This window comes from Antechinus flavipes, chromosome X (assembly GCF_016432865.1).
Source record: "Antechinus flavipes isolate AdamAnt ecotype Samford, QLD, Australia chromosome X, AdamAnt_v2, whole genome shotgun sequence".
NCBI classification, from domain to species: domain Eukaryota; kingdom Metazoa; phylum Chordata; class Mammalia; order Dasyuromorphia; family Dasyuridae; genus Antechinus; species Antechinus flavipes.
Genome location: NC_067404.1, coordinates 62,512,208 through 62,535,674, shown reverse-complemented (window position 1 = coordinate 62,535,674; position 23,467 = coordinate 62,512,208).

Below are 23,467 nucleotides of genomic sequence, written 5' to 3'. Positions count from 1 at the left end.
CATAACTGAAAGCACGTTTTTATGATATTAACACACCAGTAACCATTCATGGGTTAAATAGAATGAAGCCCATCTACCACAATTTCTCACACACACACACACACACACACACACACACACACACAGCTACACTGGCTTCTATGTAGTGTTATCCCTGCCTGGGCTTCTCTCTCCCTCAGTGCACTTTCAGAGGCTGTGAAACTTTGGTCTAAGAGCCTCTCCACCCCTACCCCTTTCTTCTTAGCTTTCCTTGCTGGCCTCCCCCCTCCCTGTGGAAACAGCAGCTCTCGGTGTCCCCTTGCCCATGTAACCCAAAGCCGTTCTCCTGCTGCTCACTCTTCCTGCTCTTCAGAGTCACTAAAAAAAGAAATGGCATGTCCCACTGCACACGTGATGAAATGGGAAGGATTGCCGTCTGTTCTCAGCTCTCTCATTTCCTCTCACTTCAGCTGGCTCTGGGGGTTCTCGTTATCTTCACTACTTCAGAAAACCCTTCTGTCTGCCCACCCCCCACACACTCAGCCTAAAAAGTGCCACAAATTGTAGGGCTTCAAAGCATTACTATTCAACATCTCAGACTCATAGTGGTTGACAACTAGCAGGGACCTTAAAAGTCACTGGGAGCCAACCCTTCCTCTTCCACAGGCGGCAGGGAGGGGGGGACTGAGAGTCCGGGAAGGGAAGACAACATTCCATCTCCTGTGCCCATGCCTTTGCACCAGCTGTCCCTCATGCCTGGAATATTCCCCTTCCCTACCTCCGTCTCTTGCAATCTCTAGCATCTCTTTAAGACTCAGCTCAAGTTCCACCTCTTAGAAGAGGCCTTTCCTAATTCCCCCCAGCAGTCGGGGTTCCCCCTAGCCCCTCAAACTACACAATATTTCTTTTGTATCTATTCTGCATTCACTCATCTGCTTCCCCCAGTAGAATATAGGCTCCTTGAAGGTTATTGGGTCTAAATGACAGAGCCGAGCTCCAAAGCTTTATCATTTTCCCACATTCACTTTCAGTGATTCTGCCGTGGTCCTTTCCGTTCACGTTATCGTTGCGTTTACGTCACCTGACGTAGCCATTGTAGAGATTGTTTCTTGCCACTGCTTACTTGACTCTGCTTCGGTTTTTTAAGTCTTTCCAGGCTCTTCTGTAGTCATCATATCGCTCATTTCTTCTACAACCCATTCACGATGGGCATGTCCTTTGTTTCCAGTGCTTTACTACCACACAAAGCGCCTCTAGAAAGAATTAGATGTATATAGAGTCTTTCTCAGTGACCATCCTGGCACATAGGACCAATGTGGAGGGCCAGAATGCTGAAAAGGTGTGCTAGAATCAAGGCTGGCAGAGTGCTTATAGTTAAGCACCTACTTAGTGTGAGATAATGGTTCTCTAAACAGATCCTCATTGTGATGGTGATGTCACAGGCAGTTGGCACAGGCTCAGTGTGCTGTAGTGATGTGATCGGAACGAGGTAGTTAAGGGAATTTCAGACACAGACGCAGAGAAGAGTCGGGACTCCATCCTTGACCATCCTCGTGGTGGCTCTCCTGCCTTCATCACTTCTCCTCCTAAGGACCAAGGCCCATCCCGAAACCCTTCAGAGAGCTAACCCAGACATGACAGACCAGCAGGAAAACCTCAGGGTTAAAGGGTTGGGATCTTTTAATGGCTTTATTTTCATAATTCCCAACTGCCTTTCAGAATGATTACCCAGTTTGTAGCTCAAACAAGTCTTTCTCTAAGCCCCCTAACTTAGGCTGACTACTCCGAGCTTCTTTTGTTGCCTTTGCCAACTAGCCAAGTATGAGGCAGGACCCACGGGCTGTTCTGATCCTTGTATCTCATATTATTAGTGATCTGAAGCCTCTTTGCATGTGGTTATTAATTACCAGCAGCTTCTTGGTATACAAATCGCCCCTTGCTACCATACTATCTCGAGGGACAATCTGGAACAGTCTGATCACATTCTTCTCGGGGGGTATCTTCAACCACAAAGTCCCTTCTCAACGATTAGCATACTTCTTGCTTTATATTCATCACAAGTGATCCACGGGCCCCAGATACCAAAAGAAAAGCCCTGTTCTCTTAACCCTAATCCTTCTTTTAAAATATCCCCATCTTGTTACTCCCTCCTGCTTATTTTCTTTTCTTTTTTTCTTTTTTCTTTTCTTTTTTTTTTGCTGAGGCAGTTGGGGTTAAGCAACTTGCCCAGGATCACACAGCTAGGAAGTGTTAAGTGTCTGAGAGCAGATTGGAACTCAGGTCCTCCTGACTTCAGGGCTGGTGCTCTAGCCACTGCGCCATCTAGCTGCCCCGCTCCCTCCCACTTCTCTACTTCCACAGTACCCCCCAAATCCCATCCCAGATCTGGCTGCTGTTTCTGTTTCACTTTCTGGAATCCCTGCTTCATAATGAACATGTTTCTTTGTATCTGAAAGCCCTTCCTATCTGGCCTCTGCCAACTTCTGGCTCTCCCCGATGTTGGTTCCCTCCCGGTGACTCCACTTCATTATGTAACCTCTCCTCCTTTGAAGTTCATACTGTTTGAAATGGTCACTTATTTCAGAGCCCGGTGGCTATCATCTATTGACCCCTGTGTCATTTGCCATTCTTCCCTCACCTGGCTTCAGTATCTGGCTCACAATCTTTCTTCCTCATCTGCAGCTTTCACAGTAGGGGACTTCAGCATTCATATTGATGATTCCTCAACCACTCCGTTGGGTTTCTCAATCTCCTCAATCAGGGTCACTGTATTCCTCCATTCTACCTCAGGCTACAGTTGATCTTGCCCTTGTGGACTACTTCCTTATCCATTAATTCCCCAGTTGCTCTGATTGATTACTCTATTTCATCCTTCTACCTTTCTCTTCTCTTTATGGCCCCTAACCCTGTTCCTCATCCTCACTATTCTCTCCTTTCCCCCGTTCCTCCTTTCTTCCCCAGGCCATCACCTGCAGCAGTAGATACGCTCTCCTTCCTTCCCTAACTTGACCCCTCATTGAAATCATTTCCCTCTAGATAATCCTTTACTCTTGGCTGTCTCGTTCCTTTCTCCCCTCACCCGGCATGTTTTGCCGATCTCCAACCCTATTTTACTCCCACCATCTACCGTCTTTACTCCTATTCAAATTGTGCCACAGGAAAACGCAAAACCATGCTGACTGGGTCCACTAAAATTTATGCGATGTGGTCTCAACGGAGGGGCAGCTCAGGGGTGCGGTGGATGGAATGCTGGGCCTGGAGTCAGGAATACTCCTCTTCCTGAGTTCAGATCTGTCCTCAACCACTTACTAGCTGGGTGATCCCGGGTGAGTCCCTTCACCCTGTCTGCCTCAGTTTTCTCCTTTGTAAAATAAGCTGGAGAAGGAAATGGCCAACCGCTCCGGGATCTTTGCCACATCAACCCCAAATGGGCTCACTCTGAAATCTCAATTGAACCTTCATGGCAGTGTGTCAAGCATTCTCTTCTTTCTGACTGATTGCTATCACGCTACAGGGTAGCTGTTCCAAACCTTCTAATCTCCCTTCAAGCTGATCACAATATCCCCTCCCCAGTCTCTCAGCTAAAAACCTCACCTTAGACTTCAGTGGAAATTATTTCATTGAGTCTCTTTGCAGAGAGCCTCCTTCTTCTTCCCTCCCCTTTATCTCACATCATGTGGCTATCTCCTTCACTCCGGTCTCTGATATAGAAGTGGTCCTTTTCTTTACTAAGACGAATTCCTCTTGATCCTATCATTTCCTGACTTCTCCCACAGACTGCCCCCAACACCATCTCCATTCTCTCTTATCTTAAATCTCTTCCAAACTCCAGGATCCTTCCTTGTGGCCTGCAAAAATGCCCACGTTTTCCCCTTCCTTAAAAGGACCCTTCCTCTGATTCTACTATCCCTACTAGCTTTAGTCCCATCTCTTCCCTCCCTTCCTAGCTAAGCTCCTTGAGAAAGCTGTCTCTGCTTTCCACTTCCTCTCCTTTCACTTTATTCTCAACTGTCAGAAAATCCAGACTTCTGGACTCATCGCACCACCAACACATCATCTCCAAATCCACCACTCGATTTCCCAAGGCCATTGGATCCTCCTCCTTCTTGACCTCTCTGGCACCTGTGACGATGTTGATTATCTCTTCTGGTTCTTCTCTTGTCTGTCCTTTGCTAGTCCTTCATTCATGGTATGTTCTGTAGCCATGAAAGAACCCTCCACATTCTCTCCTAGGACCTCTCTGTAACACCTCATGTAAGGATCTCATTAGCTCCCATGAATTTAATTATCAGCCATATGCAAATGATTCCCAGGTCTGTATATCCAGGCCTCATTTCTCTCCTGACCTCCAGTCCCACATCGTTGTTCATCTGTGTCTGACTTTGTTACTCCATGTGGAGTTTCCTTGGCAAAGATGGCAGGAGGAGAAGAGGGGGAAGGGGGGTTAGTTTTCATTTTCTAGCAGATTAAGGCAAACCCCAGTTAAGTGGCTTACCCAGGGCCACACAGCTAGTGAGCATCTGGGGTGGGATTTGTACCCAGGTCTTCCTAACTCCTGGCCCAGGGCTCTATCCACTGAACCACCTAGCTACCTTTTTTCCCCCTTAGACAACTGGGGTTAAGCGACTTGCCCAGGGTCACACCGCGAGGAAGTGTTAAGTGTCTGAGGTCAGATTGGAACTCAGGTCCTTCTGACTTCAGGGCTATTGTTCTACCACTATGCCACCTAACTGCCCCACCTAGCTACTTTGTTCAGTTTACCAACTATTTACAGAAAATCTCAAGTCAGTTTAAGAAGCTTTGATGTAGACTATTGCTTCTCTTTCCTTACTCCAGTCCAATCTCTGTTCCACTGCCAAAGTGATTTTTCTAAAAGGCTGATCTGACCACATCCTTCTCTTCCCTTATTCAATGAGCTCCAGTGGCTCCAGGGTTCTAGGGTCAATTATAAACTCCTCCACTTGACATTTACATTTCTTCATAACACGGCCTTCCACACACTCTACCCTTTGGTGGTGCCGGCCTGTTCGCTATTGCTCACGTAGGACACTGGGACCCCCATCTTAGTATTTTCACACTAGCTACCCCGATCCCTCTGCCCCTCACCTCTGCCTCTTAGCTTCCCTAGCTTCCTTGAAAAATCAGTTCAAATTCTGCCTTTTGCGGAAAGGCTTTTCCATCCCACTCCCAGCCCACGATGGTGCCTTCAGCTCCAAGATCACCTTCCATTTGGACCTCACCATCTTGTGCGTGTGTGTTTACATAATGTCTCTTACATTAAAGCGTAAGCTCCTTGAGGCCTGGGACTATTTTTTGCCTTGCGCTGTATCTCCAAAGCTCAGCACAGAGCTTGACACATAGTAAATGCTCGTTTCCCGGCTCACTGACTAAAGCGGTATGCTTCCTCCTTGGCACGATGCCTGGCACATAGAAAGCACCATATAAATGCTTAATCTCTTTCCCTCCCCTTCCCACAGTGACTGCTCTACAGGTGAACTCTTCCCCCAGTCATGGTCTCCCCGGCATTGGGATCCATAGGGTCCTTGCTCACAGAGCCAATATTTTAAAAAATATATTTTAAAAAGACAGAAAATATTTTCAAAAATATTTTCAGGGTGTCTTTTGTATTGCCCACTTTGGGGACGGTTTGTGGGGCTTGGTCCAAGGATCAGAATCGTTGGCAACGGCTCCGGTTTAGTCACAAAGCCTGGATTTGAAAGCTGGCTGCGCGATCTTACCAAATCTCTGTATTCCCTTGGGACTCAGTTTCCTTCTCTGTAAAAGCAAGGGTCCTGTGATCCTATGTACTCACCCACGATCATATGGCTAGAAAGTGACAGACTAAGATTTGGATCCAGATCTTCAAAGGATGTGAGTTCAAATCCTTCCTCTGCCATGGATGATCCATATGGTCTTGAGCAAATTCCCTCCCCTTTCTGGATCTCAGTTTCCTCATCTGTAAAATGGAGGTATTGGATGCAGAGGGCACAGGCTCTGAGGGCACCTCCGGCTCCAGTTCCCCGAGCCTCCCCTGGCAGTGATCATAGCTCTTTGTTGTTTTTCACATTCACCTCCAGAAGTGAATGCCCATCTCCAGGGCCTGGTTGCTACCCCTGAGTCATCCTCACTGCATTTCATTCTCCCTGCAGTGCTGCAGCAGTAAACAGTAGTTCTGACTCCCTTCGGGAATGATGCAGGCGAGGCTCTGTGAACACAGCCAGCCCTTCCAGGCAGAGGCAGCCAAAGGGCCCCTTGGAAACAGAAAGGGACCTTGGGGAAGCCCGAGCGGCACACATCCGCCGAGGGCTGGGCCCTAGCAAAGGTCAGCATGACGGCCTTTCCCCGGTAAGCGGACGGAGTGTGTGTCCGTACTGGCTGTTGGTCGGGCTGGCACTAGGATACAGCATATCCGGGCACCTGCCCCAGGCCCTGGACTTTGATGGGGTGGGGATGGACGACTACCGAATAACCAAGGGTTACATAGAGATGTGAGGAGGCAGCCAATAGGAGTGAGGTGGGGTCCTTCTCCAACTGGAACTCCAAGAAAGCCAAGGCTCATCTCAGTCCTTACATCCCGCCCCCCCATCAGCAGGGTAAAGTAGGGGAGGGGGCAACTCTGCCCTTCCCTTTCTCCATACTGTGCCACATGTGGATTCTCGTCCCCTTTTGGGCTGTCCATACTGAAATCTGATTTCACAGAAGAAACACGTTGGGTTATGGAGCGCAAGGAGCCCGTGTCCCTCTCAGGATTCTGGGTGTCTTTTGTGCCCAAGTACAAACCTCCCTCCCGCCTGCCAGCTTTGTATAATGTCTCTTTGAAATTATAGGATTCAGAGCTTGAAAAGGTCTTAGAGACATTCCCGTCCGATGCCCTCAGTTTACAAAGGATGATGGGGGAAAGAGGAAATGATGTCAAATCTAAACCCGGGCTGCTGACCAAATCCAGTGTTCTTTATGGTATTGTTATTATTATCACTTTAGTATTTGCCAAGGTATACTCTATTCCTCAGCTGTCACCTGCCACCTCTCTACTGGAAGGAAGGAGATAAAGACCCCAACTGGTTTTCCAAAACCTAGATTACTCGATGTGCTAAATCTGACTTAGGATGACTCAGTGTAGCTCACATTTCCATCACTGCCCTTGATCCTCCTTCTTCCCCAGGTTTCTCTGAAGTCTGGCAATGAGAACCAGGTCTTTTCTCACTCTACTCCCCAGCAGGAAGACCTAAAGGAACGAGCCAGCTTCTCCCAGTAATCTAATCCTGGTTGTTTGGGGCCCCTGGGTGATTAAAGTGACTTTGTTTAAGTGACCAGGATCCCAAGTAGTCAATTACTATTCAGGTAAATCACTAAATGATAGACTAGTAAATGAGTAAGAGAAGAGTTCAAAGGTTCCTCCGATCTAACCAGAGTGTAAATGGAGTTCTTGAAGACTTTGATTTACCAGGAGCTTTGGGTGCTGGGGTTACTTTTTACTAATGGAAGTCTAGTGAATCTGGTATTTACTGAATGCAAACCACTCTCCTAAACCGTTCCTGTTATTAGCAAGAGACTGTACGGTTTGGGCCATAAATCGGAGTGGTTTGTAGTTGACAATTGCTTGGTGTGAGACCATATTAAACAAGTCATTTTGTTTCTCAGAGTTCTACTTTCCTCCTCCGGAAAATGGGAGTAATGCTCTCTTTGGTTGTTGTAGGAAAAGTGCTTCATGAATTATTCATACGATGGGGCACGGAAAATATTAGTGGGGCCGCAACACCTCGAGGAGGGACGAGCCAGGAAGCCTCGGGTTGGAGGTTCACCTCGGGTGATGAGACGCCCCCTGGGCAGAGTTGCCCGACTCTGGCCGCGTCATTTAAACCCTCCGTGCAACTCTCTGAGACTGCCGGTTGAAGAAAAGTTGCCAATCTTGATCAGTGGAGAGAGTTTTCATACCTAAAGTTCCTTAAGTAGATGAAATTATAGGTCTAAATAAAAAAATATATATTGTATATACCGATATGCACACAAACATGAGTTAACATTATTAACTCTAGGAAAACATTGCTATGTTCATAACATAAGAAAATCATCATTAAGGTGTAGCAGATCTAATGTTTGGTTTTGAATCATAAGACCCGGGTTCAAATGACCGTTCTGTCCAAGTGGCCTTGCCTCCGAAATGTCTTCTGCTTCTGAATCTCTGCTACAGGGAGCCAGCTGCCACCCTTGCGGAACCTCTCGGGGTCACTCCAAGTTCTGGGCTAAGGCCTCATGGTGTGACTAGCTCCGCCCACTCCTAAATTCCCATTGTGTAGAGCACACCAGATTAGGTCTTGGGGGAAATCCAAAGTCCTCCTGGAGTTTGCACAACCCAGTAGGGGGATGAAACACCAACACAGATAACTCCAATCCACAATGGCACATGACATCCATTGCAGAGAGCTGTCCGGGGAGTGGGGGGGGGCATTAGACTGGGGCGAGGAGGGCTCTCCTAAACGCCCGGGATTTCATTCGGGCTTAACATAGGGAACGGCCTGAGTGAAGACACAGAAATGTGAAGATTTGGGATGTGCTTTATGGGGTGGGGGTGGAGACGTGAAGAATCAGGGTCCGGTTTATGAGGTGGGGGTTAGGGGTTGCGGCGGAAAGCTACTCAGTTGTCTTAAACACAGGGTACTCAGAGGGGAGCAACGGGAGATCTGACAGGAAGATTATGACAGAGGCAGATTCGGAAATCCTTGAATGCCAGGTGAAGGAGGTGGAAGCTGAAGGAAGGTTTTCTCTTTCTAAGTTGATCTTTAGAGAATCTTCCCATCATTCAGAGAAGAGCTCTAGAGCTTTGCTAACTGAGAACGGACGCCCATTCAGGTTCCAACCTGGCCCCAGAGAGCTACAGCTTCCAGGGAGTCAGAGCCACGAGCCAGTTCTGTCATTGGAAGCTCCCAGCAGAGCCACATAAAGGAGCTATGTCACAAACCTAAGGCTCAAGCCCACTTGCAGGAACTTGCAGGAACCCATCGGTCACCCAAAGGAGGAGCGCCCGCCCGGCTTTAGCGTCTGTTTAATTTCTTCCTGATGCTGAGAGGGAGGACTGCCATAGAGAACTCTGGCAAAGCACGGTCACCCTGTGGATGAGGGCCCGGAGGCAGAGCGGGCTCCAAAAGGGCAGGGTGCTGGCCTCGGGGGCAGCCTTGACCTTCTTTCTCTCTGAGAGAGATGGTGATATTTGGGGTGACTCGAAGAGACACTGTGATGTTGGCTAAACCTCACCTCCGATATTTACTAGCTGTGTGACCCTGGGAAAAACTCGACCTTTCTGACCCTCGGTTTCCTCATATGCAGAATGGGATCGAATCAGAGGGTCCTTGGAAGACAGAATGAGATCCCGAACATGAGGCATTTACTGACCTTGAGGTATTATCAGCTAAAATTATTTTTCCTGAAGGGATTGAGTCCATCTGGGGGTACTCCCACCCCTCTGGCCTCCACCCCCCTCAGGCCTCACTGTCTCGCCCAGTGGCACAGTCGAGGTTCCCTGCCCACCCTGATGTGGCACCGAAGGAAGACCGCACTGGAGTGCTACTGAAATGCGGGTTAGTCCGATCACAGGAGGGCCCCGGGAGGAGCATGGAGACGCCTCCCCTTCCAGTCTCTCCCTGCCTCCTGCCTTCCCATGCATCATTACACAGGGTCAGCTAGAAATCGGCTACAGGGAAGCTGACCCTGTTAACCTTGTTATGTCATTTAGAAAGGGCAACTTTCCGCTCGAAGATAGCGGGTACTCCCCCCCACCAGCACCACCATTTGCCTATTACTCAGAAGCCTCGGGCTTCCTGGAATTTCTCTTAAGACTTCTAAATCTCTGAGCAATAATTTTCAAAGCCCACAATCTGTTTCCCAGACACAGGCTGCACCTTTTGCTTCAACCAGGCAGCTCAGAAATGTGTGCTATTGGGCACCAGGGAAATCAGGGGAGAGAGGGCAGCCGGGGCAGAGCCGAGCCGGCTTCACTCTGGGAAACACAACTCAAAGCATCCTTTGGACAGTGGGTCGGGCCTGCCATTGCCCGTGTGAAGTACGGCCCGTTGTTCTCAGCCCTGGAGAGAGGGGGGAGGGAGGTGGGAGGAAGGAAGGTTCTAGAATTCAGTCCCTGTTGTTGGGCTACCAATGGGGCACCAGCAGCTCCTCGGATAGAGATTTCACCTGCAAGACAGGCTTTGAATTCGGGACAGAAGCAATCACGGAATGACACACTGGGTTTAGCTAGCCAGATCGGCAGAAGTCTGTCCTGTTTCTCCCCCCTCTCGCAATTGCTTCACTCACCCTCTCTCTCTCCTTCTCCATTTTCTCCCTGACCCCTCTTCTTCCATCTGCATCTTCCCCCTCATCTTCCCCTATGCTCTCCTCTTCTTCTCTTTCATCTCTTTTTTATGGAATTCCAGATGTAGAGCTAGAAGTGACCCTTAGAGGTCATTCGTCCCATCTTCCTCACCTGACAGAGGAGGAACTGAGGCCTAGAGAGGGGAAATAATTCACCAAAGGTCACCGGGACACGTAGAGCCAAAGCTGAGATTGAAAGTCAGCTCCCTTGCCTCCGAATCCCATGCTGATTCCAATAACCACCCTGCCTGCATCCTCTCCCTCTCTCTCTCTCCTCTCCCTTTTCCCCTTCCACCTCTTTTTTTCTCTTCCACCATCCATCATCCTTTTGCTCCCACTCCCCTCTCTTCTTTCTCTTCCATCCTTACATTTCCTCTCCTTTCTCCTTCTTCCCCCCACTCATCCCTCGCCACCTCCATCCATGTCTCTCTCTCCTGCCTCTGCCCCAGCCTCTTTCCTTCCTTTCTCCCTCTCCCCTTTCTCCCCCGCCGTGCCTCTCCGTCTGGCTGGGAGGCAGAACATTTCCATTCCGGTCCCCGTGTCCCCCTGAGTACCGGGGTGACTGTTCCCAACCCCTCAGTTTGCTGTGGTCCAAGTGAAGGTGACCCCCAGATATCTCTCCGAGGCGAGAAGACAGAACCGATGTATCCGGCGAGCCTCCGGGTTCTTTGCAGAAAGGTGCTAGATGGATTCAGAGAATCCTACTGGTAGTACGATGACAGCTACATTCCTGTGTAATTATGGGAGCCCTGCAGAAATGGTCCGTTTCTCTCCATCTCTATGCAGAGGATGGGCTGAATGAATAGCTAGTAATACCCATGTTCCCATTTACATTACAAGCACATGGTGAATTCTGCCAAATACTTTATATAAAAATAATTTTCTCCTTCTGCCCCCTTTTCCAAGCTCCAAGCTGTAATCACCCACATAAGCCTCCCTTAAATTCATAATTCTGCCAAATATCAATTACAACTGTTTGCTTCTCTCTCCACTCACCGCCCCTCCCCCGCCCAATTACACCACTTCCCTTGGGGTCCCTTGGGAGAAAAAAAAGCCAATTCACTTCCATACAGTTCTCTATATCAAAACCACGGTCTCTCGATACATCCCCCCCCTCCCCCCGGTTTCATTTTAAGCCCCAGTTGGCTAACATATCTGCTGTGGAAATCGTTCATTTTTTTTTACTGGGCTTCCTTCAGACCCTCAGGCTTCTTCCTGATGTTTTGATCAGATTGTTTTAGCACTAAAGAAAGCAGGGGCTTCCCGGGAGGTCGGCCCCGGGTGGCTACCGAGGCCAAGCCGCCCGCCTCAGACCCATCAGGTCTGCGTGCGGAGGGCCTGCTGACATCATCATTGATTGCTCCGCTTCTCCCCCACCGAAGCAATCTGTTAAATCAGTGTGCCATTGATTTTTGCAACTTGAAGCTAGCTACAAAGATACAATTGGTTTCTAAGCTACGGCATCAATCAGATATTTAAAAATCGTCAGCAAGCCTGGGTGTAATGCCTGCGTGTGTGTGATTAGATCATAGGATGCTCTCTCTATCTACGTACATTCTCTGACACAGAGAGTGTGTGCGAAATGAAAAATGAGGTGGGGGGGATGGAGGAGGGGGGAGAGAAGGAAGAGGGGGAGAAAGGAGGAAAGAGAGAAAGAGCCAGCCATTTGCTGTGGGCTGGCCGGCCGCTTCCTCGCCCATCCCCTCTCCGAGACACCTTGGGCCTCCGGACAGGGCCGAGACTTTCGGTCACTTTCGACCAGTAGAGATCCGAAAGTATCTTCTCGACCCGCTCCAAATGCAAACGACTGCGTTTTGCCTCTCATCTAATTCCATCTGCCCGGCGCTGGCTGGCCGAGGGCGGGGATTTCTCTGGAGCTTTGGGGGTTCTATTCAGTTATCTGACTCCCTGGCTTCCTGCTCCAGCTCGGTATATACCGAGTTGACCGAGCTTTTACACTATTGATCTGCTGAGCTTCTTCTGGGTTCATTTTAGAGACACGTGAACGGATCTCTCCCCACTCCGTGCCTGTCAAAAGAGCTCCTATCTTGGGGAATGCAAAGGGCTCCCTTCTGCTAAGGAGAATGATAGGCTTAAAACTGGCCTTCACTGAGACCAGAGAAGATACAGAAGAGGGAGAACCAGGGACTCGAGTGGGACTGTCTTCTCTTCAGGGTAATAGTACAAAGTAGGGGACGGGGCTTATTCACAAGATGGCCAGAATGAAGGCTAGGAAGGCGAGTCGATTTAGCTCATCCCCAAATTCTTAGGAGACATCCTGAGGAAAACAAAGATAGGAACAAAAAGATTTTACATTGATGTGTTCATATGTATGTTTGTATACATAGAAAACATCTACATATATGTGTACATATAAAATATACACACATCCATATATATCTCAGAATATCAATAGTAGCTTTCTCTGTGCTAATAAAAGACTGGATTTGTCATAGATGCCTTTACTCAAGAAATGGCTAAAAACCTCCTCAAAACTACAGGGTATGAATGTGATGGGATTTTATCGTGCCATGAAAAATAATGAAGGCGAGGCATCCCGAGAAGCCTGGGATGATTTGTATGAACTGGTACAGAACCGAGAGAACGATATACAGCAATATAAATGACAAGAAAGTCAGACTTTACATTCATGGAAAACCAAGGCTAGTCCTAGAGAACAGGTGATAAAGCATCCCGCTCTCCTCACGGCACAGAGACTGGGGCCACTCGGGCAGGATGGTGTAGACATTGTCATGTGTGGTTACCATATTGGGTGATTTTGTTTATTTTCTTTGTTAAAATGAAGGATTCAATCTGGGAAGGGTTCTTTTTGTTCAGAAATGACTCTAAAGACAAAAGGTGTCAATAAAAAGATGTATATATATAGTAAGATAATCTGATGAAGAAATACTAAGTGGAGGGGGAAAGCCTTGATTTTAGTCAGAGGTCTGAGTTCAGATTTCAACTCTGCCCGATGGATGAGCTGGAACAAATTTTTCCTAGTTTCTGAACCTCAGTTTTCTCCTTTGTAAACTGAAGGCATCAGATGAGATGGCCTCTACATTCCTTCCCTCATCTAAATCTGTGACAGCTTGGGGCTCCGCAAGACTGCTAGAACCTTAACAATTCTGGGCATTTTCTTCATGATAGGAGCCCAAATCCAAGGAGTCCGGGGAAGCAACTGCAATTCATGGTGCCACTTTGCTCATGAGTTCTCATCTGCCCCCTCCTGCCTTAAATATGAGAGCAGGAACCACCTTACTTTGCTATTGGTATCTACAGCACTCAGCCCAGTTCCCCATCCAGAGAAAGCACTTAATTAATGTCTTTCTGGTCATTATTCGACAGAGCTTAGCACCTAATTCAAAAGGCCAAATAGTTAAATAGAAACCTGTGAGATGGCTTTCTGGGGTGAGCTCCTCCCCAGTGTATTAAAGTTCCTGTCTTTTCCCAACTCCCCTATGCCATCCCTTTCGTGTTGCTTGCTCCATATGCAACTGTGGGTGCTTATGTTGGGTTCAAGAATTCCTAGTTATGGCTCTGATAATCTTCCCAGTTCTCCAACTAGATTTTGGAACCACGCTGGAATTCATCCCTGTCCACGGCCGAATGTGAGAAGCCACTGGAGAACCTGGGCCTCAAAGAATGCATCAGTGTATACCACGGATCAGGATGGATAAAGATGCTGGTTTTTGTTTGTTTTTCAAAATGCAGGTGAGCCTGGAAGCAATGCTTTAAAACAACATGGTGCCTGTTGCTTAACAACACACAGTGACCTGTTGTTGGGCTAGACATCTCCTGGTGAGAGGTCAAGCAGAACCTTTGATGTGAATTGTCACTAAGACATGATAGATCCCCAAACCCACCAGATGTCTAATTGACACTAATGAAAACACTCCAGTTGTTGAGGTGACAACTGATTCTCCCTTTAGCTCTTCTTCCAGGCCTACATAAGTCACTGTATAGGTTTTTGTTAGGTTTTTATAGAGAGTTTACAGCTTCTAAAGAACTGAGAATGAGTATCATTCACAGGGCAATGGAAAGATGCACGGAGGGGCACGGGAAGGTTACAACACAAGACAAATAAGCAGAGTAAAGGATGATATAAAAAGTACAGGAGTGAAAAAGAAGACAGATCGGTCATGTTGCCGGGGCAGGGCAGTGGACAGGCCTCGTGTTCTATCGGTACCCTCAGGATATTGGGAGAACTTGAGAAAGATTGACTCATTTGGCCAGGTTTTACTATACTGTTCTCATCACTCTCTTCCAAAAGTTCTTGTAATGGTTATATCTAGAAATGGTTTTAAATTTCTCTTATCAGTTCATGTTTGAGGGTCTGTTGCTTGGTGACTGAATGAATGAAATCTATCTTACAACTCGGCGCTACACATTTCTCTTTTCCCTGATAATTTTTAGAGTCAGTAAGATGATAAACATTAAGTGTCTATTACGTGTCGGGCACCGTGCTAAGTACTAGGATACAAAAAAGGGGCAAAATTGAGTCCCTCTCCTCAAGGAGCTCCAGATGAGAGAGAGAGAGAAAGAGACACAGAGAGACAGAGAGAGACAGAGAGAAAGAGACACAGAGAGACAGAGAGAGACAGAGAGAGAGAGAGAGAGAGAGAGAGAGAGAGAGAGAGAGAGAGAGGCAATTTTGCATAGTAGATAAACAGTTGTTTCAGAGCTGGATTCAAGTCCTGTCTCTGACATATGCCAACTGTAGGATCCTGGGCAAGCCTTTTATTTCTCTAGGTAAAACCCTGAGAATATAATTTCAAAATAGTTGCTGATTTTCCCTAGTGGAGAGGATTTCCTTACAAGGAGTTCCCTAAATTGATAAAATCACAGATCCCGAACAACGATGACAAAATCTTTACAAGACTGAATTTTCTATCCTCTTTTAAGAGGATATCCTCTTAAAAGATACTTTGTGGTTGCTGAATTGTGCCTGACTCTGTCACCTCATTTGAGGTTTTCTTGGCAGAGATACTGGAATAATTGCTGAAATGTCCTTCTCTGGCTCATTTGACAGATGAGGAAACTGAGGCAAGCAGGGTGAAATGACTTGCCCGGGGTCACACAACTGGTAAGTGTCTGAGGCCAGATTTGAACTCAGGAAGATAATCTTCCACACTCCAAGCCTGGCACTGCTCCACTTAGCTGCTCCAGAGGATACCTAAATAGGCGTTAAGTTCAAATTAACTTTTGAGTTATGGCAGTTGAGTCTACCATAATGGAAAAATTTGGTGGCTAATAAAAGGTTCAAATGGACAGATTTTTCTCTCACTGCTGATAGATTTCACTAAAAAGTGGTCCATAGACAGAAGTCATGGGGATATTTAGTTGCAATCCGTTTCTCGGTGAAAAATTAAGTATTCTTAAACATGGTTTTTTATTAAATTAAGCATTTGATGGTCTGTGTGCTTTTCATTCACAATCACTGGGTTTTCTTCTGTTACTCAAAATCACAGTGTGCTAGAGCTGAAAAGAATCTTGACTATCATCTCTATTCCAAACTCTTCCATTTACAGATGAGGAAACTGAGGCCCATAGGAAGAAGGGACAAGTGGAGGACTCAGGTCTTCTGAAAGCAAGTTCAGCGCTTTCCCCCTTCTCCCAAAATCCCTTCCTTCCCCACACTGCATTCCCTCCCCATTCTCTTGTTCTTTATTTCATGGAATAGTCCCATCTCCAGAGATTTCCTTAGCTATTAAGAGATTTCCTCTTTCTTCTGTGACCACTTATTTGAGGGCATTCACAGGTGTAGCTAGAGACTTTTTTTTTTTTTCTGAAACGGCCAAGCACTAAGCAGCCCCGACTTGTTTGTTTCAACTACTTATCTGTACCGGATTGTGGAGACTACATCGCTAATACATTCCCTGCCTAGCCTCTCATTTTCTAGTTGAGCGACTTCGTACGAGTAGTATAATTACATTCCTGTTCATTCTTATTGTCCATTTCACACGCCTTTGGCGATACACTTGTATCTGCCAAAACACTGTGAACAGAAATATTACAACTGTCTCGGGGACTCCTGAAATGTCTTATGTCTGCTTACCGCTAAGCAGATCCCTTCCCGCCATGGGCCACAATGTGAAACTCGCCTCTGGTGAAAATAATTGTTCTCATGTGTTGCTTTACCTCCTTGTCTCATTGAGGTCTCGCACGTACATGTTTACTGGAAGGAGCTTCCGTCATATCAGTGGGTCTATCGGTGCCCTAGTAGCAGGGCGTGATCAACTTACTGCCTCGAACAAGGTTTTGCAATGTTCTGAAAAGGAGCTGTTTTGGTTGGTAAGCAGATGCAACTGAGAACGGGATGAAAGCCCAGTGTCACTTCCCGCCCCTGACTCTCAGGGCTTGGAGTTTCAGTAGGTGAGGCTTAAAGATCGAACAACAGGGTATAACTACCCAGGGATAATAGGATATTCAATTGGAATTCAAGAACGTTAACCAATGATGAAGGCTGTAATGCTTCCGACTGGATCTGCGGTCATGTCGGTGTGGATCCTCCCTCCAGTGATGCAGGTTGTGACCCATTCCAATTCACCCATTCCATTCCACTCTCGTCCATGCCCTTCTGCACTGAGGACCTTCTTTTAGAAGTCTTGGTATTACACGAACACCGGTAGAAAAGTCAGGCTATCGGTCATTTTTTGCTCCCTCTATATGACCACTCCATCTTCCTTTCCGGTCTTACCTTTCACCGATGACATCTTTTGCTTCTCACGTCTAATCCCTCATATTGATCGTTCCTCAGTCATTCAACAGAGTGATTAATATACACAGAAACAAGGGGAAGTGTGTGTGGGGAGTGGGGAGGAAGGGGTATGAACTATGAAATAGAGCCCAGTAACTCTGGGTTCTTTCCCAGCTGTTGGTCTCCCAAGGAATTCTGATTGATGATGCGGGGGAAAGTGTGGATTATGTCTCTGAAATAGAAGACTAATGCAGTATCTCCAAACGTGTTTGTCACTCTGTCCCTGACAAAAGGCTCATCCAAGTCCCATCCTGAAATTTCAAAGAATAAATGCAATGTAGAAGATTGCCCCTGCTCTCTCCTTTTAAACAACAAAAATGACAGTGAACGTTTATGTTCACTTTAAAGCTTACAGATGAATTCTCATTTCAACCAGACAGGCTTTGTCTAGCTTTAGCGTGCCAGCAAAAGGGGTCCAGAGGAACCCAAGAGCATAAAATGACAGATAACAAAATGGAGTAAACTGACGGGAGGATTTCGAGAACAGCAAAGCAATAATAAAAGAAAGAAGGGATGGTTGCACAAAGTAGAAAGATAAATAACAAAAGATTTTCCAAGAACATAAGGAAGCAGAAAGGGATAGTAGAGAAAGAAAATGAAAACGGTCTCTTCTTAGGAAAAGCACAGTTTCTTTGCCTCGATGTCCACAGAGGATAGGAGAAGGAACCACACCCAAGCGATAGACGCCTCCTCCAAAGAGATGGATTTTCCTAAAAGACCGAAGGGGCAATCATGCCATTCCCTAGAGACTAAAAAAAAAAAAATAAGATAATGAAGTATCAAGATAATGAGCCATCAGAACTCAAGGATTAGAGACCTGTTAGAAAAGTGTGTGATTGAAAAGAAGCAGTGAAAGAAGGGAGGAAGAGAGAAGGAGGAGGAAGAATAGGATGATGCTTCCTCTCCCCTCCACACTGTGACTGGGTGATGGGATCTTCATTGGACAAAAATGAAGAAAGTGGGAGAGAGCAGGAGAAGAAGACGCCAGGAAGGTGAGGAGTGTGAAGATCACTAGCCCCATCTGATAGACACAAAAGGCTACTAGTGTGATGAGTCATCCAGAGTTACAAGGCTAGTCAATGGCAGAGCCAGGGTCAAAGTCACGGGCTATAGCCTCCATGGCCAGTATGCTCTCCATTCCATCCTATGTACCATGTCTCCCTCTCATGTCCCCCGTCAGCAGTCTCGGCCTAGTTCAGCTGCCTCTTAGGTAGTCAGGAAATAGGAGGCCATGAGGGCGTTCCATGTACCCCTTATACTATTTCCAAAGCTTGTAATCTCTGACTTACCTCCCAACTCTCTGAACTTAAAGGCCATTTAGAAACAATTTGGGAAGGAACTTTTGACAATCAGGAGATCGGCAGCAGGCATCTGGAGAGCACATGGCAGTAAGAAAGAGGCAGTGGGATATAGTAGACTTGGTCCCAAAAAGCTCCAGGCCAGTGGCGTCAAACCCAAATAGAAATGGGAGAGGGAGATGCTAAACCATATATCGGGATCCCCGTGGACCCAGATGGACTCAGAAAACCATATATTAGCATTACCTATGTCTTCCTGAATTTGACAGAGATCTATTTGGATTTCATTAAATATTTCCCGGTTACGTTTTAATCAGGTTCTAGCTTCTCTCAGAGTGTTACAGGCTGCCTGTTTCATGCCTCTATTCCAGGTAATTCTTGGACAGTACAAATTACAAGCAAGTTCCCACTCTGCATCTGTGGTCTGAGTTACTGCATTCCCTATACTGATGAACTGGGAATCCGTACACCTTCTCCCCCATCCCATGCCAAGTGTAAGCAGCTAGATCTTTTAAAATCCTGTCATTATGTCCCAGGGGCGATTTTATACCACAGCAAGGCAGAGAAGCCCCAGAGTTCTTTGCTGAAATAACCTACTCTGTTCTTCATGTCATCCACACCCCCTTTTAGCTAGGCCAGAAACATCTGGTTTTAGAATACCCACTCAGCCTTCAGGGAGACCCTGGAAGTCAGTTTGCTAGCATTATCCTCATTTTACAGATGAGGAAACTGTGGCTCAGAGAGGATAAGGGATTTCCCGGAGAAGATCTGACACAGGATTTGAACTAGGGTCTTTCTGACTTGATTTAGGCCAGGAGTTTTATCCAGTGAGCCTCTGGACAGACGCTCCTTATAAAATCCAGTCCTACGGCCAGACTGGATCTGGGTCTTCACCACCTGACCGTCCCTAGCCCTCATTCCCCATCCCCGCAGGAACAGAGGGATCTCATTGCTTGCCTCAGAAGAGAGGCTGGGGATTGCAGGTTTGTCAATGCGCCCAGTTTATTGAGATGAAAGGCCGCAGCTAGACAGACACTCTGTGTCTTGTAAAGTATTTGTCGTATCAAGGTCTGAATCCAATTCTAATTTTGATCGCAAATCTCCAAGATTTCCCCAGCTGGGGGACCCTTTCTCCAAGTGAGCGAGTGCCGTTCACCTTCACGGCCGCGTTCCGCCACGGGAATGCTGAATAGGTTATTAATTTTAAAAGACATTTGGACTTAAATCAGTCCGAGGCTCAGTGAGTGATTCCGCATAGCTTGAGTTAGTATATACCATTCAGAGCAGAAAACCATTACTCATGGGCTCATTAGCATTTCCATTCTTCCTGAGGCTATACATCATAGTTTGCTCTGGATGTTCCCAGTCCCTCCCCATCACAATTGAAAGCCCCAGCTCTGGCCTAGAGTTGGAAGAAGCTTCTCATTGAGCTCCAAGGAGGGAGCTGAACACTGCTGAGGGGGACATCCTCGCTAATCACCCTGCCATCGGCACCCTGCCTCTAGAGGGCTACGGACCCACTATCACATCCGGGACACTGGAAGGGACCCGGCCAGGCCCATAATTAGAAGCAAGAGGCTGGGAAGGCCTCCCGTATGATGGGACTATGACTCAGAGAAAACTGGCGGGGTAGGCCAGCAGAGAAAAAGAATGATTCTTTCAACTCAGACAATGTGTTATGTGAATGAAAGTGGAGGTGTAGAGGAGAGAGGGAGGAGAGAGCCCAAGAGATGTCAGCAGAGATGGAGAGCTAGGAGTGATTCATGGAGAGTTTGCAAAGCAGATGCAGTTCGAAAATAAGTAGGGGAATTTGACTATGTGCCCCTTGAACTCTTTTTTTTTCTTTTTCTTTTTCTTTTTCTTTTTCTTTTTTCTTTTTTTTTACAAAGGGGTACTTGGAATATTCAATGTTCTGAAGCATTCTATCTTAAAAAAAAAAAAACACACAGCAACAACAAAATCCCGTTTGGAGCATCTGTCAGGTTTTTCCAATTTATAGCCATTGGAGTATGGCTGTACTCCATTTCGTGGGATCAGAGAATTTAGAGCCGGGGTTCAGCTAATTCAGCCTTCTTGCTGTAGAGAATGAAGAAGCTGAGGCGTGGCATCAGCCACAGATAGGAATTTAGGTTCATGGCCCAACTCAGTTGAGAAGGGGACAGCCCTTGAGACACATGGCTCTGTGGAAGGAGCCGGTGAGCCCGCTTTCCTTTGAGAGACATTCTCTTGAAAGGTTTGGTAATAGGACAGTCCACTATGGTCAGGCATGAAGAAAGAGAAATGTCACAGGAAAAGGGAAGTCCAGCCCTTAGAGAATCTGGGCTCCCATGGCACAGCCTAAGATGACTCTGAGCTTCCAATTCTAGGAGGGGATTTTGGGGAGAAGGTGGCAAACAGGGCTACAGTGACAGTATAGGGGAAAGCAGACCGGGGAGAGGGTCCCGGCCATGACAATGGCTCCGTGAGAGTAGAGCCAACAAAGAATTAAGCGGACGGACCATTATGACAAGGCCATCCCCTTTTTGATGATGGCCTCCCAGGGGGCTGATCTGGATAGAGGCAAAATGAAGTAATGCATAGTGTTAGATGCGGAATCAGGAAGAACTGGGTTCAAATATTGATTCTGCCACTTAGTCAGCTAGGATCCATTCCAAAAGTTGTCATTAACTAGCTGTGTGATCTTGGGCAAAATCACTTTCCTTTTACTCTTTAGGCACTTGTTGCAGTTTTCCTTTCTTCCTCCCTCCCTTCCTTCCTCTTTCTTTCTTCCTTCCTCCCTCTCTTCTTCCCTTTATCTTTGTTTCATCCTTCTTTTCTTTCTTTCTTCTTCTTTCTTCCTCTCTTTCTCTCTTTCTTTCTTCCTCTCTTTTTCTTCTCTTTCTCTCTTTCTTTCTTCCTCTCTTTTTCTTCCTCTCTTCCTCTCTTCATTTCTTTCTTTCTTTCTTTCTTTCTTTCTTTCTTTCTTTCTTTCTTTCTTTCTTTCTTTCTTTCTTTCTTTCTTTCTTTCTTTCTTTCTTTCTTTCTTTCTTTCTTTCTTTCTTTCTTTCTTTCTTTCTTTCTTTCTTCTTTCCCTTTCCTTTCCTCTGTCTACATAGGGTCCTATCAGTGGGAAACCTCCCTTCTACCATTCATGTTATTAGAGGCAGACAGTCATGAAGGCTTAAAGGAACTTGAGTCATGAATCAAACCCATCCTTTCAGATATAAGAAAACTGAGGTTCAGAGAGGGCCATCCAGCTTAGTCATTGGCAGAGCCAAGACTTGAAACCCAACCTGTCAGGGACCCATGATTTGAGGGATGTGGAATCCAGCTCCTTCTCCCAGACAGATTGCACCCCTTTTACTTCATGCAATCTTAGAATTGTAAATAGGTTGAGTGAATTGCCCACCGTGGCTTGGGGATTTGCTCCCCAACTTGTAACAGCAAGTCAATGGTTCCTCTTCTCTGGAAAACAAAAGGAAGGCTTTAAGCGGTGTTTTCACTGTCCAGTAGGGTTTGGTTTTTGTGTTTGTTTTGTTTTTCAATATTTTTAAGAGGAAGAGAAAGCTTGCCATTGGAGACTTGGGAAGTTCTCTAGTGGGTGGGGCCTCATCCACAGCCAGCACTTTCCAAGGCCATCCCTCCAACAGGCCTCTCTGAACCCCAGAGTGCAGCTGGATGATTCAATTAGCCGGGTGGGGAATGCATCTGGAGAAGGCCCCGCTGCCTGCAGAGATCCAGTTAAGTGTCTCCATTTGTCTTGAGCAGCGGGGACACCAGCAAACTTGTCACTGCCAGTAGTGGGGAGCAGGGAGGGGCACTGGAAGCCCAGTGTCCATTTGTCCCAAAGTGCTAGTCCACGACTTCCTTTTACCGGTTTCCTTAACCTTCAGTTTATCCAAGAGAATCCAGGGCCTAGGGAGGCCTCGGAGGATACCTGCATAATTAATCACCTGGCCCTTTCTGTCCAAGCACTTAAGCACTTGCCAGTCGGGGAGAATCACATTATAGGAGAAGGGAGGGGAAGGAAAGAGGCAGCAGTCCCAAGGGGGCTGCAGATGAGCTGGAGTGCTGTGGGAGGAGTTGGAGGAAGGGTTCTGAGGTAAGGTGGGGATGAGAGCAGGAGGTACTGAGCCTGGACTTTCAGGAGACTGCCCAGGAAGGGAAGTCCCTCTCTCAATGTGAGCGGTACCTTCTCTCTGACTATGATCTCAGCAAGTTCCCTGTGGTCCTGGGGCCACAGGAGGCCAAAAAGACCAAAAGGAAACACAGGCTGGAGAAGAAGAGAGGACTTCCTTTGGCTGCTGGCCAGCCTTGGGCATCAGTGGACAAATACGGCGTGAGGAGTACCAGGAAAGGTCCCCTGAGGGGATACATTGTCCCCACCAAGCCTCGGACTCCCACCTCATTCAATTCTTGAAGTTAAATCATTGAAGACCCTTACTGGCATGATCATAATTGTGGACATTTACAGACTCGGAGACCTTACAAACCCTTGCTTGCCTTTGGTCACCCAGCTAGTACACGACCGAGCTGGGATTTGAACCCAATTCTTCCTGACTGAGGTCAGAAACTCTATCCAGTGCCGGACTACATCTTCCAGTGCAAATGTGTTACCAGGGAGAGGTAACATTGAGATATTTGAGCTGTTGAGCTCACATTGCTAAAAATAGCTTTACAAGTATAAAGGACTCAGCAGAAATACTATCGTCTGACCCTCCCAACCGTTGTACAAGATTGACATGGGCCAAGCAGGCAGAATGATCCCCACTCTGCAGATGACAGTACTGAGGCTCCGAGAGAGGACCCACTCGTCCAAGGACACAGAGACAAATTAGTATGTAGCCAACATGGGTTCCGAGTCTAGTAGGCCTTCTACTAGGTCACGCTATTTTATGTTAAGCTGTTATCATCTGTTAACATCTTCTTATTGGTTACTTTAACAGACTGACTTCAGGTTCTAAGCAAGGCCCACAGATAATGGCATCAGTTTGGATTCTGAAAGAGAAAAGAAAGGGGGGAAGGAAGTTATAGCCCCAGGAGAGGTGGCCAGGAAGAGGCACTGTATTCCATGACAATTCCATGGGAT